Below are 17,636 nucleotides of genomic sequence, written 5' to 3'. Positions count from 1 at the left end.
GCACTCGGATAATGACAATAACCTCAATTTTATCCATTTTGTGTAATCTGTTGAGGACGCAACCATAATTGCCAACATGAAACTCATTAACTAGAAAACTAGGTGAAATCCCGCGCATTGCTGCGGGAATTTAGTATGATAACAATAAAAAAAATGTGTAAGATAGCTAGATAACATTAGATTAAGTAAATTAATGCGGTTTATGATAATTTAAATTTAAATAGTATATAGAATGGTGATTCAAACGTAAAAAATAAGGTGGTATGACTTTATGGAAGAAGAAAAGTAGGAAGATAGTTTGGACCGTAGATTAATCATCTAAAGGCTAAAAACAATTGATGTGATATGACTTAATTAGAGGAAAAAAGGAGAAAGATAATTTGGACCATAGACTAATCATTTAAGCACTAACTAAGTGAGGATGAACTATATAAGTATATAGGATATCATAAAACATAATAAAGATATATATTAAAACATTATGTGAATTATATTGGATGATAATTTAACATGTTTGTATTTGAAAAGCTCTTAAATTATAAAAACTATAAAAATATAGCATGTTTGCATGATGTTTAAATGTGATGATTGTTAGTGGATGATGATGTGACATCTTTACATGTTAAGTTTAAGGAGTTAAGATAGGATATCCTTCAAATAATCCACACAAGTTCCATCCAAGTCGGGTCTTTCACTGCAGCAAAGCAACACATAATGTTCCCTTTACTGTAGCATGTCAAGTAGCAGAAGAAAACAAACGGTTCATCCAAAGTTACACTTTTGTGACCTCAGTGAGTTTTGTTTTAAAAACCTCAGTGAGTTTTGTTTTAAAATATTCACAATATCGTTGAAATGGATTATTTGCTTCACACTTTAAAAAATATTTTTTTGAAAAACTTTATTTTACTTATATTGTTTAGACCACTTATTTTAAATTATTTATCAACCTTCTTTATTAAAATATTTAATTTGTGAGTAAATTTCGTAAAACTACATATTTAACATCAGTGTCATCATAAAACTTTAATTTCTGTAACCCTAATAGTGTTATGACTATAAATTCTAATATTTATAGTTATTTGATAACTTCATCACTAAATTTATAGTTTTATGATACGATGCTTTAAATCTGTAGTTCTATGATGGATTTGGCGCTAAATTTATAGTTCTGTGATACATATTTTTTAATCTGTAGTTTTGTGATAGTTTGATCAAATTATTTATTATAGTTTTGTGAAATTTACTCTTAATTTGTCGATTAAAGTAGATATTCAAAAACCCATCCTAGTCATCAAAAAGTGAACATATATTTGGGAAAAAGGCAACTTACAAATAGCTGATCAATGGAAACACAATTCAAAAATATATATTACTATGATATACTTCCTCCATCCTACTCCCTCATTTTTTTTAATAGATGACGTCCTTAACTTTTACACATGTCTAACCATTCGTCTTACTTAAAGAAAAGTTATGCAAATGCATAACATATAAATTGCACATAAAGTATTTTTAGTGATAAAATAAATCACAATAAAATAAATGATAATTACTTAATTTTATTAAATAATATGAATGGTCAAACATGTATCCAAAAGTTAAAAGCTTAATTAATAAAAATTGGAGGTAGTATAATACAAGGATTATGTCATTTTTTGTTTAGAAAATTAAGAAAGTAGCAAAAGACAAGTCATGGTTTAAAATGTGGTAGTTGGGAAAAATAGTAGGGAAATGACTAGTCATAGTTCAAAATGCGGAAATTTGGTTGTAGCCACAAAAGTTGACATGTGAGAATAAAATATGAGAAAATCCCCTGTATACCCTTGAAAGTTCACCTAATCCCTTCTGTACCCCTGAATTTTGCTCAATCCCTTACATATCCCTGAATTTTAGTTTGGATCCCTTCCATGCCCTTTACGCTAGTTGACCGTTAAATTCTTATAAAAAAGTCCATTTGCCCTTTGGTATAAAGAAGCATATAAATTAATAGAGTATATTGTTGAAGCATAGAAATTTGTTATATGAGACTATTATGTTTATGAGATAGTTATGCACCATATTATTTGCGACAAATATACTTTTAGATATGATATAAAAAAATAATACTTATTTATTAGTTATTAAAAGTTTTTTTAGCATATGTGTTCTGATAGTAATAAATAAATATGTTGTATTACTATGAAAACACATATGCTACATAAAAGAACTTTTAATAACTAATAAATAAGTATTAACTTTTTATATCATATGTAAAAGTAAATTTGTCACAAATAATATGGTGCATCACATACTCATAAATATAATAGTCTCATCCAATAAATTTTTACATTCCAACAATATACTTCATTAATTTATTATGTTTCTTCATAGCAAAGGGCAAAATGAACTTTTTCAAAAGAATTTAACAGTCAACTAACGGTCAACTAGCGGAAAGGGCATGGAAGGGATCCAAACTAAAATTCAGGGGTATGTAAGGGATTGAGCAAAATTCAGGGGTATAGAAGGGATTAGGTGAACTTTATGGGTACATAGGGGATTTTCTCATAAAATATTGTAAAAGATAGGTGGAAAGTACTGTATTCGGACAATAAAATCCCTTATATATTAGGTGTAACACCCTGAAAATCGACCGATAAAATCAAAACACTAAAAATACGGATTTTCAGAAAACTTTTTAAATAAGTTGCATCATGCCGATTTTGTTCGACTATTTTATCGGATTCGGATTTCGGAGTTCATAGATCGCAAATAAAGAACAATTGATTAGGAATAAAACCCAAAATTAAGTAAGCAAAATAAATAACTAGAATATAACTTAAAATAAGGATGAGGTGAGATTGGAAGTAAACGAAATGTTGTCGCGACCACGGTAGCAATAATTAAATTTTAGTACGATGGAATAAAGATTAACCCTAATTAAAAATTCAAATAACCTAAGTAAAAATTCAAATAAATTATATAAAAATAAAAATGGGTAATATTAATTTTAAGTGAATCCATTAGTTGGAATAACACAAATGTTGAGTAAAATTCATGAATGCAAAGATTAGAAATTATAGAATCAAATTTATAGGGGAAATAAACTAAAAGTGGAATAAATAAGAAAATGCACTGTTCATTATGGCGAAGGTGTTCGATCGCGTCCCTAGCCCTAACCCCTCCCCTGCCGCTCGCGCTGCTCGCCCGCGCGCTGCCCGCCCGCCACGCCGCCGTCGCCATCGTCGCCGTTGTGCCGCCGTCGGCCTCGCGCCCCGCGCCCGCGCGTCCCATCACCGTCGCGTCGCCGCTGCCGCGCCGCGCCGGTGTCGCGTCGCCGCCTCGCGCCGCGCGCCGCCTCGAGCCCCGTGCCGCCCCTGCCGCGCCGCGCCAACGTCGCCGCACCATCGCCATCGCCGTCGCTCGTCGCGTCGCCGCGCCACGCGCCCGTCTCGTCGCCGCACGCCGTCGCTGCTCGGCCGTCGCGTCGCTGCTGTCGCGCCGTCGCCATCGCGCGTCGCATCACCGTCTCGCGCCGCGCGCCGTCCCATCGCTGTCGCCCATCGCCTCCGCCGCTGCTGCGTCACGCCGCTGCCGCGCCTCGCGCCGCGCGCCCCCCCTCTCCCCTCTTCCCTTCTCTCTTCCCCTCGCCGCGCCCTATAAAGCCGGCCGCTCCCTTCCTTTTCCTCTTCTCCACCCCGGCCACCCCATCTCTCCTCCCCTTCCCTCTCCCCACGCGCCGCCGTTGTCGTGACCGCCGCACCGCCACCTTAGAGCCGCCGCGCCACCGCCACAAAACCGTCGCGCCGCGCCACGCTTTGCGCCGCCGTCACCATCGTCGCCGTCGCCGCCGTCGCCAGCGCCGCCGTCGGTAAGCCGCCCCCCCCCTCGCGTCCTATACCGTCGCCGCCGGTGGAGCAAGAGCCGAGAGAGGAGGAAGGGAGGAGCCGGGAGAGGGAAGAAGAAAAGAAAAGAAAAGAGAGAGAGAAGGAGAAAAGAAAAGAAAAGAGAGAGAGAAGAAAAGAAAAGAAAAGGAAAGAGAGAGAGAAGAAAAGAAAAGAGAGGGAGAAGAGAAAAGAAAAGAAAAGAGAAAGAGAGAAAAGAAAGGAAAAGTTAGGGGAAATTTAGGACACTTAAAAATATTAGAATTTAAGTATAGGATTAACGAAAATATAGTATTTGCAAAATAATGCTATAATCATAAATGTACTTAAAAACTAAACAATTAGGTGAATTATATAGATTATTGTAGATTGTTTTTAATGATCTCTACAAATGATCAATTCGCGGTAGTAATTTAGATATAATTAATTAGATGAATTCTTATAGGCTATTATAAATTATATTTGGGTAATCTCTATAAGAAATCGATTCACGATAGAAATTCGGATTTAATCACTAGGAATTTTAGACGTATATTATATTTAATCATTTAGTCATAGACTAAATTAAATCGTATAATATTATAAGATAATTTTAGGATTCCGTCCGATGTTTAGCTCGCAATAGAAATTTCTAACCTAAGATATGAATATAATACTCGGGTAGATTCAATCAAAAACTTATGCTAACCAAACATTTACACCCACAAAATAGTTTAGAATATTTAAAATCGAAATTAGGTTTGCCTTAGTTCGCAAATAGTAAAGTTAATATAAAAGAATTGACCTTCGCATTCGACTCCCACTTGGATTTATTTGGATTTTACTTGAATTCTAACTGAATTCAAAATCGATTCTTCGCACGTACTTGTAGAGCCCGAGGGAGTTGCGGATCCAAGCGAGGACCAAGACCCGCAAGACCTTGAGCAAGGCAAGTCATCACTATTCTTTGAACATGTTGATCCCAATTGCGAAATTGTTTTGTTTACAAATAAAATTGCATGCAATGATAAACATCCTACTTGTGATTATGCCATGCCTTGATTATTGTTTACCCTTAAAATCCTTGTAACCATGATTACGTATGAGTCCCTAGTCAATTATGACAATTGCTTAGAAATGCTATTCTAGAATCATGCATACTCATATTTATCAAATGCTATATGCTTGGGCAATTACCTTTGGGAAGGTAATTGAGATGCGGCATGTGGAGACATGAGCGCCACATTGCCATGATACTGATGACATGATTTGTGAAAGGAAAATAAAGTTAAACAACTGTTTTCGACTGGGGCGGCTGGAGGATTTGGGTGGTGTCCGGAAAAGGCTAGTGCCGTCCCTGGTCAGTTAAGGACCGAGCCATGAAGTTAAGCATGAAACGACCCCCGTACAACCGCACTTCTCGTATGGGTATAGACCTAGCGAAGTAGATAGCTGAGCGGAGGCAGTATCCCTGCATAGTGGTCTTCTTTTAGGTGTGTGATGCGGCAAGCAGTCTGCTGGCGGATGCCCGGTTCGGATGGCCAGGTGGATGGCGGATGCCCGTTCTGGATGGTCAGAGGCTGGCTTGGCAATACTACATGAGGATACCCATAAGAGAACAATCATGATGGACTGGGTTCAACAACAAGAAGCAACGTAGGAATGTGTGTGTTTTTCCCTTCCCGGGAGCGCCAGAACTCCTCTCACTGCTAGAAACGTATGACGCCTAGAGTGTATGAGGGATAAAGTTCATGGAGCGGGTACTGCCAATGCGAGGTTATCGAAAGGCTTTGCCGTGACGCGTCTTATGTGTTGGGACGAGGCTCATGTGTTGGGCAGTCGCGGGGTGCGGGTAAAGTGTACATCCACTGCAGTGTGAGTAAACCAAATCTATTCGAATAGCCGTGCTCGCGGTTATTGAGCACCGGGACATGTATTACACTTGGCTAGACTCTAAATTCTTTAACTTGTGTGGGATGGGATATTACATGATGATTTTTATGCTGATGGAGCCACTTCCTGAGAGGCGGGAATGTGGATGTCCTCAGAAAACCGTGACGACTCAATGGCGGGAAGCTATCCTTAGGATCACAATGGATGGTGGACAGAACCGTCATTGTTTAATGTGAACATTGGTATTAAAACTTGATCAGTCTATGCTAGGTCTTAGGCTTGTGAAAAGAATTACAAAACTTGCTTTGCGCAAAAGAACAATAGCCATCCTTTGAATACTCCTATCATGTGCATTGTTACTGTGATGGCTTGCTGAGTACGGTTGGTACTCACCCTTGCAAATATAAAATTAATCAGAAGTGGGAGATGAAGCTTCGGAGGATCCCTATGCCTACTACCAGGAGGGAGATGAAGACGATGGCGCTCAGTAGGTCTTAGTACGGTCATTGCCTGTGGCAATGGCATGCCGCCGCCTGAATTCCGCTACCTCATCTATTTCTGCTTTTGGATGTATTTCGGACCGCTCGGTCCGATGATTTAAGACAATGCCTGCGGGCTCATGATGTAATAATTAGCACTACACTCTCGTGTATGTGCTTTTGGTATTTCAGCTATGAACTCGTGTGTACCAGACTACTTGATCCAGGGAAATGGTACTGTTTACACGAATGATTCCTGTTATAAAAACGGGGGTCTACATTAGGTTAATTGGATCCATGCCACTAAAAATATGCCAAATTAGAAAAATGCTACTTCTATTTACGATATCGGCAACGTGTCACTGAAATTTAGGAAAATTAGAACCGTGCCATTCCGTCGCATTTTCCATCATCCCTGTTATTTCTATCCTTGCTGTCCTGCTGACACCTCCGAGATCACTCCACCGCAACAATGAGCAGATGGGAGGTAATGGCAGCGGCGGAGGAGCAACCCGAGAATGTGCCCACTGTTGGTGGCGCCCGGGAAGCTGGTAACCCCCAAGCAGTTTCAGCAATCCCTCGCCGCTGAGCAGTTTCAGCAATCCCTCGCCGTACCCCGCGTCAGCTAGCGGTGCAAGCGGTGGCGGCGGCGTCCCCGTGGCAACTGCGCTCGCTCATCATGCAACAACAGCAGATGTTGCAGTCGACGATCTTTGGGCAGCCGTCCGCGCTGACGACGCAGCAGGGGTTTGGGTTCGGGTGCGGCGTAGGCGTTGGAGCGGCGGCGGCGTCGCCTTCACCGAGGGGGATGGGGATGGCGGCGAGGCCGCATTGCAATGTAGTAGTTGATGACGACGATGACGATGTAGCAGCAGACTAGAGGTTAATCGTCCCCGTGTGGTGTGGCGGCATGGGGATGTCAAAAGGAAAGAGATGGAGTTTTTCTCGCTTTTGGCGTAGCAGGCCTCCCAAAGGGAGGCCCGCGCGACGGGCTATTAGCTCAGTGGTAGAGCGCGCCCTGATAATTGTGTCGTTGTGCCTGGGCTGTGAGGGCTCTCAGCCAGTTGATGACGATTTGGGTTCAGCGGCACTAGACTAGCGGCAGTGGCGGTGCCTTCGCCGCGTGGGATGGCAATGGCTGCGGGGCCGGGGCTAGAGCTGACGCGGTTGGGTGAGGCTTCCCTCGTCGATGACGAGCGACTGGAGTGGTGGCGGCTTGGGTGCGGGAAAGCAACGCTCGGCCTCGATGCGGCGGCGGCCTCTACAAGTGGATGAGATGGCGGCGCTGGCCTCGGTGGAAGAGACGGAGGAGGATGCGGATCTAACGGAGAATAACAAAAAAGTGGACGTCGATGGCATGGTTACAATTATACAAAATTTCAGTGGCACCCCAGCCGATATCGCGAATAGTAGTAACATATATTTTAATTTGGCATATTTGCAGTGGTATGGATCCAATTAACCCTATATATTAACACAAATTAAGAGTAGCAGAAAATCAAGATAGATGTAGTAACTCACTACATAAACACACAATTATAAATTTAAACAACAAAATATGCTTTAAATTTGCAGAATTTATATTTTTATGTGTAGATCAAATTTAGCTATTTAAGTTTGTATAAATTCCAGCTAGTTAGAGGCACTTAGTATACATACATAGTATATCAAAAAGGGAGTTGTCGACCTCCTCCCCACCGTTAGTTCCCCACTAAAGTACTGTCATATAATAAAAAAAGAATGAGAAAAAACTATTCACCGAAAATGAACTTGAAAATGAACTTGAAAAATATTGAACCTATTGAAATTTCGTTAAAATGCATGGTATGGCAGACAGTACTTAAAAATAAAAATAGCTAAATGATACCCCGTGCTTTGCTACCGGATATATGTTAGATATTGTAGAAATAATTAAATGATTTAGATTGAAATATTGTGAAAATGATTTGAGAAGTATGTGTATATTTAGTTTTATAATGAAATAAACCGTAGATATAATTACTATATGGTTGCATATTGAGATTGTGTGTTTAGTGGGTTGATGTGGTATGTTTGCATGTTAGTAATTAGGATTGCTAATAAATACTATGCAAGTATATTAAGTTTTAGTTGTTTAAGGCTGTTCGGGAGGAGGAGGGGTCCCGGCACTCAAAACGAAGCTCGTATTATTGCATGGTTAATTAAGTATTAACTAATTTTTTTGAAAAATGGATTAATATGATTTTTTAAAATAACTTTCATATAGAAAGTTTTTTTTTATAAATCACACCGTTTAGCAGTTTGAAAAGCTTGTACACGAAAAACGAGATAGGTGGGTTGGGAAAATGGGGGAGAAGAATACAACCTAAGTGAGCACTAGCTTTATAATACCCTCGTCCTAAAAAGATTGTAGTTTTGCACTGTTTATGTTCAACGTTTGACCGTCCGTCTTATTTAAATTTTTTTTTATGATTAGTATTTTATTTCTTATTAGATGATAAAACATAAATAGTAATTTATGTGTGACCAATTTTTTTTATAAATTTTTTAAATAAGACAGACGGTTAAAAGTTAGAAACACAACAACTGTACCTGAAATAGGACGGATGAAGTAGAAATAAAATATAATTAGAAAAAAAAAAGAAGAGAACATTGTTCCCCTCCCTTCCTGCTGGGTGCTGGGCTGCTGGCTGCTGCTCCTACAGAAAAATGTAGAGCGAGGCGTCCGTTCAGACCAAAACCCTCCTCTTTCTTTCTCCTCACTCACCAATGGCGTCGGAAACCCTCCTTCGCCACCGACGACGACGGTCGCTGCCCTCACCGACGACACCCTACTCTGCATCCTCCGCCGCCTCGCCCCCGCCGACCTCCTCCGCGCCGCCCTCGCCTGCCACCGCTGGCACCGCGCCGCCGCACGCTGCGTCACGGCCGCGCCTCCCCCACTCCTCGGCTACTTCTTCCACCCCGCCGACACGCCCCTCACGGCGCACATCGTCGCGCCCATCGCCGCCCTCCACCCCGCCGCCTTCACCCCCCTCGACTCCTCCTCCTCCCCCTCCTCCCCGCGCCTCTCCCTCCACGGCCTCGGCAGTGGCGGGACCAAGGGCTTCACCATCTACGACGTCCACCTCGGCCTCGTGCTCCTCCTCCCGGCGTCGCTCCCCTCCGGTGTCCTCTCCCGCATCCTCGTCCTCGACCCTGCCTCCCGCCGCCGCGCGCTGCTCCCGCAGCCCCCGCGCGACGCGCTGCCGGGCGACCGCTGGCGTGGCCTTCGGCACATCGTCGGCGCCGCCGTGCTCTCGCGCGCGCACCCGAGAAGGCTCTGCTTCGACGCCGTCTGCCTCACCGTCGACGATGAGCACCCGCGCGCCTGGGTCGCCTCCTACCGCGGCGGCGAGGGCAGCTGGAGGGCGCTCCCGCAGGACACCGGAGTCACGGTCGCGTTCGACCCCTTCTGGTTCGAGGGCCGCTGCGTGCACGCCGCGGGGGACATCTACTGGCACATCTGCAACTCCGGCGGCCTGCTCAAGCTAGACCCTACCACGCTCACCTTCTCCTACCTGCTGGCGCCGTCCGAGCTGGGGGACAGGAACAAGAAGTTTCGAATCGGGGAGGCGCCGGAGGACGGGAGGCTCTACATGGCGGCCATGGAGGACCAGGAGATGCAGTTCTGGGTGCGCGGGGAGGCCAGTGGGAGCGACAACGGCTGGTTCCTGCAGAAGAGGATGAACATGCGCAAGGTGTTCGACACCGTGCCCGGGCTGCCCAGGGACAAGTTGAGCCGGACCGTGTCCATCTGGCTCAGCGACATCGACGCGGGGCGCACAGGGAAGCTATTCTTCGAAGGGTGAATAGCCAAAGTGGTCCTCCAAATTTCATCCGTGGCTCAGTTTAGTCTTTAATGTTTTAATCTGTCCATATTAGTCCTTCAAGTTTTAATTTTAGTTCAAACTTATCCTTGAACCCACTTAAAAGCCACATGGCTCAACATAACCAACAACTCTCTCGATAAATAACACTTATACCCCATCATACGCTTATATAAGAGAAAAAATTGCATGCAATAAATTTTTTTTATAGATAATGCATAGTAAGTTATGTACAACGAAAATAAATTATGTACTTGTAAGTGTATATGATAGCCATTAGGTTAAGTTTCATGTGCACATGTTGAAAGAATGGGAATTACATATGCAACATTGTTTATTCATCTTGGTTTTCTCTTTTTCTAGTATATAGTTGTATACAAATTAAGGGCAAAAGAGATATTTTCTAATAGAAATGTTAACTAAAAATAGCCATATAACATATTAAGTGGGTAAAAGGATGAATTTAAGCCAAAACAAATATTTAGAGGACCTATGTGGACAAAACGAAACCTGAAGGATCAAATTGAGCCTTCGATGAAACTTGAGGGACTAAATTAGCTATTCACCCTTCTTCGAAACAGAGGGGTATGGGCGCTACTCCTTCCATATGGACACAGGCAAGCTGGAGCGCTTGGCCACTGAAGATGGAAAGGAGTATGGCCACCCCATCTATGCCTACTTCATGGCCTGGCCTCCTGCCTTCCTAGCTCCAGAAAAAGCTGAATTTCCGGTAAATGCAGAAACCTCCCCTAAACCTTCACCGATCTTATCATTTTTGCTTATGCCGAATTGCTTGAGCAATGCTTGAGTGGATTGCTTCTTTATGTCGTTTGTTGCCTGTCTGTTACATCTACCCTATACTTCAACAATCTATCTACCCTATAATTCAATAAATACTTTCACTCATCACTCATTCCTTCATTCCTCATGGAACGGTTCAGATCATCCAGCTAAAAATCCAACGGTAGAGATCGATCCACCTCCCTGAATCGCAGTTCTCGCTCTCCCAGATCCGCGTCTTCCCCCCGAGGCCGCTCCCTCTCCCCAAACTGCGCCACCGCCCTAATCGCCTCCTGCCGCCGCTGCCCTAATCGCCGCCTGCCGCGTGTCGCTGCTGCCACCGCATTCGATCCTCCGTCTTCAAGGGCGCCGGCTCGCCGCGGTCTCCATCGGCGCCCTCATCTCTCCCCTGCCGTCGCCGCTTTCAATCCTCCGTGGTCAAGGGCGGTCTCCATCGCCGCCCGCATCTCTCCCCTGCCGCCGCCTGCTGTGAGTCCTCGACGGTGGTGAAGCGGTGGCTGCGCGGCACTTCGTTTCTGACCGAGGTGGCGCGGTGGCTGGAACGACAGTTCTCCACTTCCACTGTGCTGCCGCTGTCATCATCCAACACCGCGAGTTGGCCCTCCGTCCACCGCATCCTCGCCGCCATTCACAGTCGTCCTGGAAGAACGCTGTTGCAGTGCCCAAGCTCAGCCTCCGTCATCGACGACTGCGGGTCTGTGGCACTCCATCGACACCTAGCTACGACCGCATCCCCCGGCTCTGCTAACCCCGCCGATGAGGTAACTATATTTACCGTTTTCTTTTCTTTGGTCCGATCGATTGATGGCCAGGCAACAAGGATCGCGACCAGCCAGCTAGTTATCTGTTTTGGTTAACTGATGGATTTAAAGCTGCTTGTCATGTGCTTTCGGGTAGTCATTCTTAACAACTGCCACAAGTTTAGAAAGCTGATAGAACCAAATAGGTTGAACTATAGTTAGTTACTTAGCTGCCTATGCAGTGTGTCTCTCTGGTCCAAAGGCACCTTACATTGTAAATGTTGCATAAATGCTATTTTTTATATCATTGAATTGTTCCGCACTTGAAGTGGAAACATTACCACTATGTATTATAGGTCCGAATTAGATCAGCTAACTAATCCACTCTGGTAGCTATGCACCAGGGTAGATCATTAATCAGCTGCAGAACATTGCCTGAACAAGTCCAAAGAAATTCCTTTGAAGTATCCTCAAGTCCACATTTGAAAAGTATACATCTGCTCTTAATCGCCTGCTTCCCATTATCCTGAAGCTTCATACATTTGGGCTTCTTCACCTGTTTCATGCTTTGTGATTTGTGTTGTCAACCTAGCTCCATGCATTTTCTTTGTTATGTTATAACTATATTTATCTCGTGAAATACATTGAAGTTATGGGCGTGCAGGAGCTGCCAGAGTGCGACAAGCAGCTTTGGTCGAAGTACATGATGGCTTTCCAGCGCGCAATTTAACCATGTTTTTTTTTTTAGTTTGGGTTAGCTGTTCTGTCTTCTCTCTCTATTTTTGTATTTAACAACGGCCTTATCACTCTTAACCGTAATGTTGTGCAAGAAATTAACAAGTGATGAGGCAGATTTGCCAAGCCAACATGTGGACTCTTTTGTGTAAGAAATTAAGAATACATGTTTGCATTAATGCTGTTCTAGCTTTGTGATCACAGTGCGATAAATTTAGCTTTATCAACTGCCATATTGTTTATTCTGTAATCGAAAGGAAAATAAATTACAAATTTCAAGTGGCAGAGCATCCAAAATGCATGTGTATTATTTGCTTCTTAATCCTGATCATGCACATATTCATAAATTTAGATGTGTAAATGTGTTGCAATTGAATGGTTAATCTGCACCCCTATGGCCGCCGGTTGTTAATTTTTACGAGCTGATGTTTTGGCTGACATTTTTAGTTTTCTACGACAAACTGCTCTCAATTATGCCCGTGGCAAATTTGTTCGGTCAAGTTATTTTATAAGGATGTATAAATTTTATGAATAAAAACTTATGTTTGTGATGTAAATTTAAGTTCACACTACTGTTAACTATATACATTATGTAGGGTTAGATGAAAAATCACCGTAGCGTTAGCACGGGTAGAGTCATGCAGTCATGCAATTTTAAATGTCTGTGGGTAGACAGTCATGCAGCTTGAGTATTAATTTTAAATCAGGCAAAATGCACTTGAGGCTATACAGTCATGCAGCTGAATGAGTATTAATGTCATAATCATGCAATTTTTGAGAGCCAATTTCTTAACATTTGTTTGCAGCTATTGAATGCCTCGTTTGGTCAAAAAAAAAATTCCTTTATTGTGTGCATGGATTTAAAATTCCTTTATCTCGAACTATGTATATTCTACTCTCTATATCTGTCTACTCTTTATGATCACATAGTATTGTCTCAAATAAATTTGATATGTAGCTTTGGTGTCTTTAAATGACATGGTTGTTTTATAACACCTTTTATATCATGATTTCTTTTATAACATTTTTCATTGAATGCTTTGCTGTTAATGCTATCCCCTCAACTATCAGTAGGACCAGTTGGATCTCTCGAGTCTCATAAAGAAGAGGTGCTTGTGCTTGTTGGTTCATCAAACAGCTCCATCAAAGTGGTAGGGCTTGGGAGAGGCCAAAGGTATGGTTTTTTTTTTTTCAGCTTTACATTTTTTTCTTACTGGAATTCGTTGGTATGCATTCAATGGTTTTCAAGGTTGATACGATAGTGCATTACTGTTCTGAAACGAGAAGCTTATCCTGTGCATCTTCAGTGATTTGTGAGTATTTCATCCTAGAAGACTGCATATTCGCATTACATTAGTTTCCAAATTTCTGAAGTTTTATGTTATCCTGTTGATGCTGGTTGCCTGAGTAAGGAGATGGATGCAGATTGTTATGTTCATAATATATATTACAGACTGTATATGGCTGCAAATGAAATTATGTATTTGTGTTCAAATGCCAATGTCGGGTAAAATCTGAATGCAGATTTTTTTTCCTATATACCTTAGTTTGGTGGCTCAGATGGTAAGATTTACAAATATGATTGGATTAAATTATTTAAAGAAACCTAAGAAGTGTCAGCGTTGCTACTTATAATAGATTTCATTCATGTCGTATGGTGGACTTGATTTTGTAATTTGAACCATTAAAAAGGAACCTCCTTTTACTGTGGGTGCGGCGGGCCTGGCAGCGGGGTGCTGTTGGCGATGGCGGGGTGGGTGTGAGCCACCGCTTTGACCTCACACGGCATGGTGCATACTGATGTAGCCCTGGGTCACCCTCTGCGTGATGATTCTAGGTTTCGTGTTACTAAACTTGAGATGTTATCCACCTTCAGATTCCTCTCTTGCTTTGTCACCCGATTTCATCCAGGCAATGACTACTAAAAGATTGGAAGGCAATTGCATCTTTTGGGATCCTTATTTTGTAGGAGAATAATCAGGATGTTTATATTCTGCTTCTTTGCTTATTCATCGAACTGAATGTCAGTAATTTAATTTGACAGATTTTTAGTTCGTCGAATGCTTTAGTTTTTGTTACAAATTAGAGGATGTGTTTCAATATATAGATTTTGCAGAAGTACCCAATCCCACACAGGTTCAGTGGTGACCCAAGGCTGATTTGAAACTTTGCGCTTTAACTTATGTCCAAGTGGGTTCCTTTTTTGTGAGCAGATATGTCTTATTTGGAAAAAAAATGGCATTGTTTTTCCAGAGTTTGGGTGTGCTGATGAGGCAGCAAGGTAAATCGTGCATAATTGTTTATTCTTAGTATCTTCTATGATGCAATTTAAGTACACGAGGTTGCTTTGATTTTAAATGAATCTTGCTAGAATTTTTATTAAAAAAATATCATTCATATATATTGCATAATAAAGAGAAACCATTTATAAGTTGTAACGAAATCATTTGTCATATTAGAAACTATTTTAACAAAAAGGTGACATTTTGCATAAATATAAACGTTGTGCTTAGAACAATTAATTAGCATCCTTATGCAACGATCTACTACATTATTATGATGTGCTCCGGAATAAATATATAGAGTAAATAACAGTAATTTTAATTCAAGATATGCTCTGCACAACAAAAACTTGTCTTTTTTTTATCGGGTATAAGTTTGTAATAATCTATAACTGTTCTTATTATCTGCCCCTACAAGCATTTGCTATTTTAAAAATCTTTTTGCTTATATGTGATCTGACTTAAAAAAATAAATCTTGCCATGGTTTGCCATGTTTTTATTTCTACAGTTTGCCTGTTGGATTAATGCTACTATACTCATTCATCTACGTTGACCAGTAGATACTTTTTGACAGGTGAGCTTATTAATATTTGAGATGATGAATATCACAGAATCTGTTGTAAATACTTGTTGGAGCTAGAGGTGATACTATGAGTTTGCAGCTTCTAAAGAATCAGGATTTTTGTATTTGATTGTTAACCTGGAAGACCACAAATGTTAAGTCATGCTATATATTGATATGATTGTTTTAATCTTCAATAGGCTGATCATCATATATCTTGTTATATCTGCACACATGATTTTTTTTAAATTCTGCAAGAAAGCTATTTTAGCTTTGTGATGCTGATTATTGTTTGATTTGCATTATAAAATATCACTGTAGCGTTAGCACGGGCCTATTACTAGTGTGCATTAGGTTAATAAGATCTAGGGTCAGATTCTCAGATGTATTTCTAGATAAGGAAGATGATTACATCCCCGGCCTCTGCATTGAGGATGCACATAGCGAGAATCACAAGTTTTGTATTACAATTTGTAAGGTTGTAGTGATTGACAAACTAGCTGATCAAGTGTTGCAATTGTGCTGAAACTTGAAAGCCGTATGGTATCTTAAGCAATCTTTGCAACTAGAATTATGTCTTTTAGTGCTGATAAAACTGCTGCTCTCGAATCCTGTTGTTTCGAAGTAATTTGAGATAATAGATGCAGTAGGTAGAAGAGTATACTTCCATCCTTTTCTTTTCTTGGTTCAAACACATGTTTATGATTTTCCATTTGCCCACTATATCTGATTTATCCTGATCATTTTATTCATGCCAGTTTTGTGTATGTCATGTTGCTTGTTCCATTCGTCTATTTGGGCGCCTCAGTTGTATTTGCATTACCTTTAGTATGTTAGTGCTGGACTTTGTTGTGAATTGAATTAATAATGCTGCCTTTTTTTTGTTAATGAAACACATTTTTCTATGTGTTTGCCCTTAGTAGCTTGTTGCATGCACATGAGCTTTATTTGGCTATTTAGCTTGGGAAAAGACAAACCGCACAAGTATGTCTATTCGTTTTAGGATTTGTCTTCTAGGTCACAAATAGAATGGTCTGCAGAGCCTACAACCTATTTAACTCTTACCGAGTCTCAAGTGTTAGCTGATTATTGTGGCATCGGTTATTACAGGAATCAGATTTATCTTTGCAACTGTTTATGAAATTAATTCAGTCAATTTGAGGATAATAAATATAGAAGATATTATTGCTGTCATAGACTTTCATATAGCAGCTCACCATTGTTTTACTTGTTGCTCAGTGTTCAATTTTCATTGTGAAAACAATTGTAGGCTGTCAGTACAAATAGCTTCTCTTTTGTTCTGGGACGTCAAATTTAGCAATTATTTTCACAATGAAAATTGAACACTGAGCAACAAATGGCTTATGTTACGCCCTCATATGGAAGCATAATAAATTATGGTCATGGGCTTAACTAATGTTCTGATACATGTTTTTTTTTAGATAATGAATGTTCTGGTACATGTTAGTGTGATTTATCCATCTTTTATTATGTAGTACTTGCAAACACCCTAGTTATTTGATTCATCGATACTGGGATCTATGCTGATTATTCTGCCATTGTTGTGATTTAGGGTGGTGACCACTGAGACTACGTTATCATCCAGCTCACTCCCTTCCATTCTGGGTCACCAGAATGCCATGCCTCATTCACTCATTAGCTACTGAGCATGGTGGGAAGTTATGAGTAGTTTTGTTGTTCTGCATGAGACTATCTAATTCCTATTCCTAGCAGAGTAGCAGTTCTTTTGCTGTCATTCAAGCATACTTTAACTAGATTAAGACAATGGGATGACATTGCACATTATGCTGGGTTTTTGTTTGGCAAATTGTGGTTTGAAATATGATATTATTCTCTCCTACCTTGATTCATACAGTTCTCTCCTGCCTTGGTTAATTTCATATTTGTGTGCCATGCCATGGTGAAATAGCTTAAATTTGTATGGAGCAATAGATAGTTGAGCACGTTGAATTTGCTTGGTTAAGAGCATCCCTAGCAGAAACTCCATCTAGTCCTCTATCCACAAAATAGAGGTTGGGAGAAGAAAAGTGAGCTCCAGCAGATACTCCATCCCAGCATCCAAATTTAGCTATCCTCCATCTGGGGGGAGAGAAACATCAAATTTGGCGTTTCTCTCTCCTCAAGCCATCCTCCACATCCTGTAACCGCCAGCGTCCCCCGCCTTCATCCGGAGTCCGGATCGACCTCCCTAATGTTGTCGTCGCTGCCGGCCGGATGTGCATTTTTTCCAAGGAGTGAGGGTGGAGAGGGAGAGACATACAAGATCTGGAACCCGCAGCCCACGCCGGCCGTTGCGCCACAGCGCCCGTTGGCCGCCTGCCTCCGCGCCCGTCGCGCCGCCGCGTCGCAGCCCCCGTTGGCCGCCGTGCCCCTGCGCCCGTCGCGCCGCAGCGCCCCCGTGCCGTCGGGCTCGTCGCGCCGCCACGGCCGCCGGC

General features: G+C 41.8%; 1 pseudogene; it reads left to right on the top strand.

Moving 5' to 3' along the window:
* The first annotated feature begins 8,959 nt into the window (after positions 1–8,959).
* LOC127785127 (uncharacterized) lies at positions 8,960–17,023 on the top strand (annotated as a pseudogene).
* Positions 17,024–17,636: the final 613 nt, after the last annotated feature.

This window comes from Oryza glaberrima, chromosome 9 (assembly GCF_000147395.1).
Source record: "Oryza glaberrima chromosome 9, OglaRS2, whole genome shotgun sequence".
Classification (NCBI taxonomy): Eukaryota; Viridiplantae; Streptophyta; class Magnoliopsida; order Poales; family Poaceae; genus Oryza; species Oryza glaberrima.
This window is presented reverse-complemented; position numbering and strand designations above follow the sequence as displayed.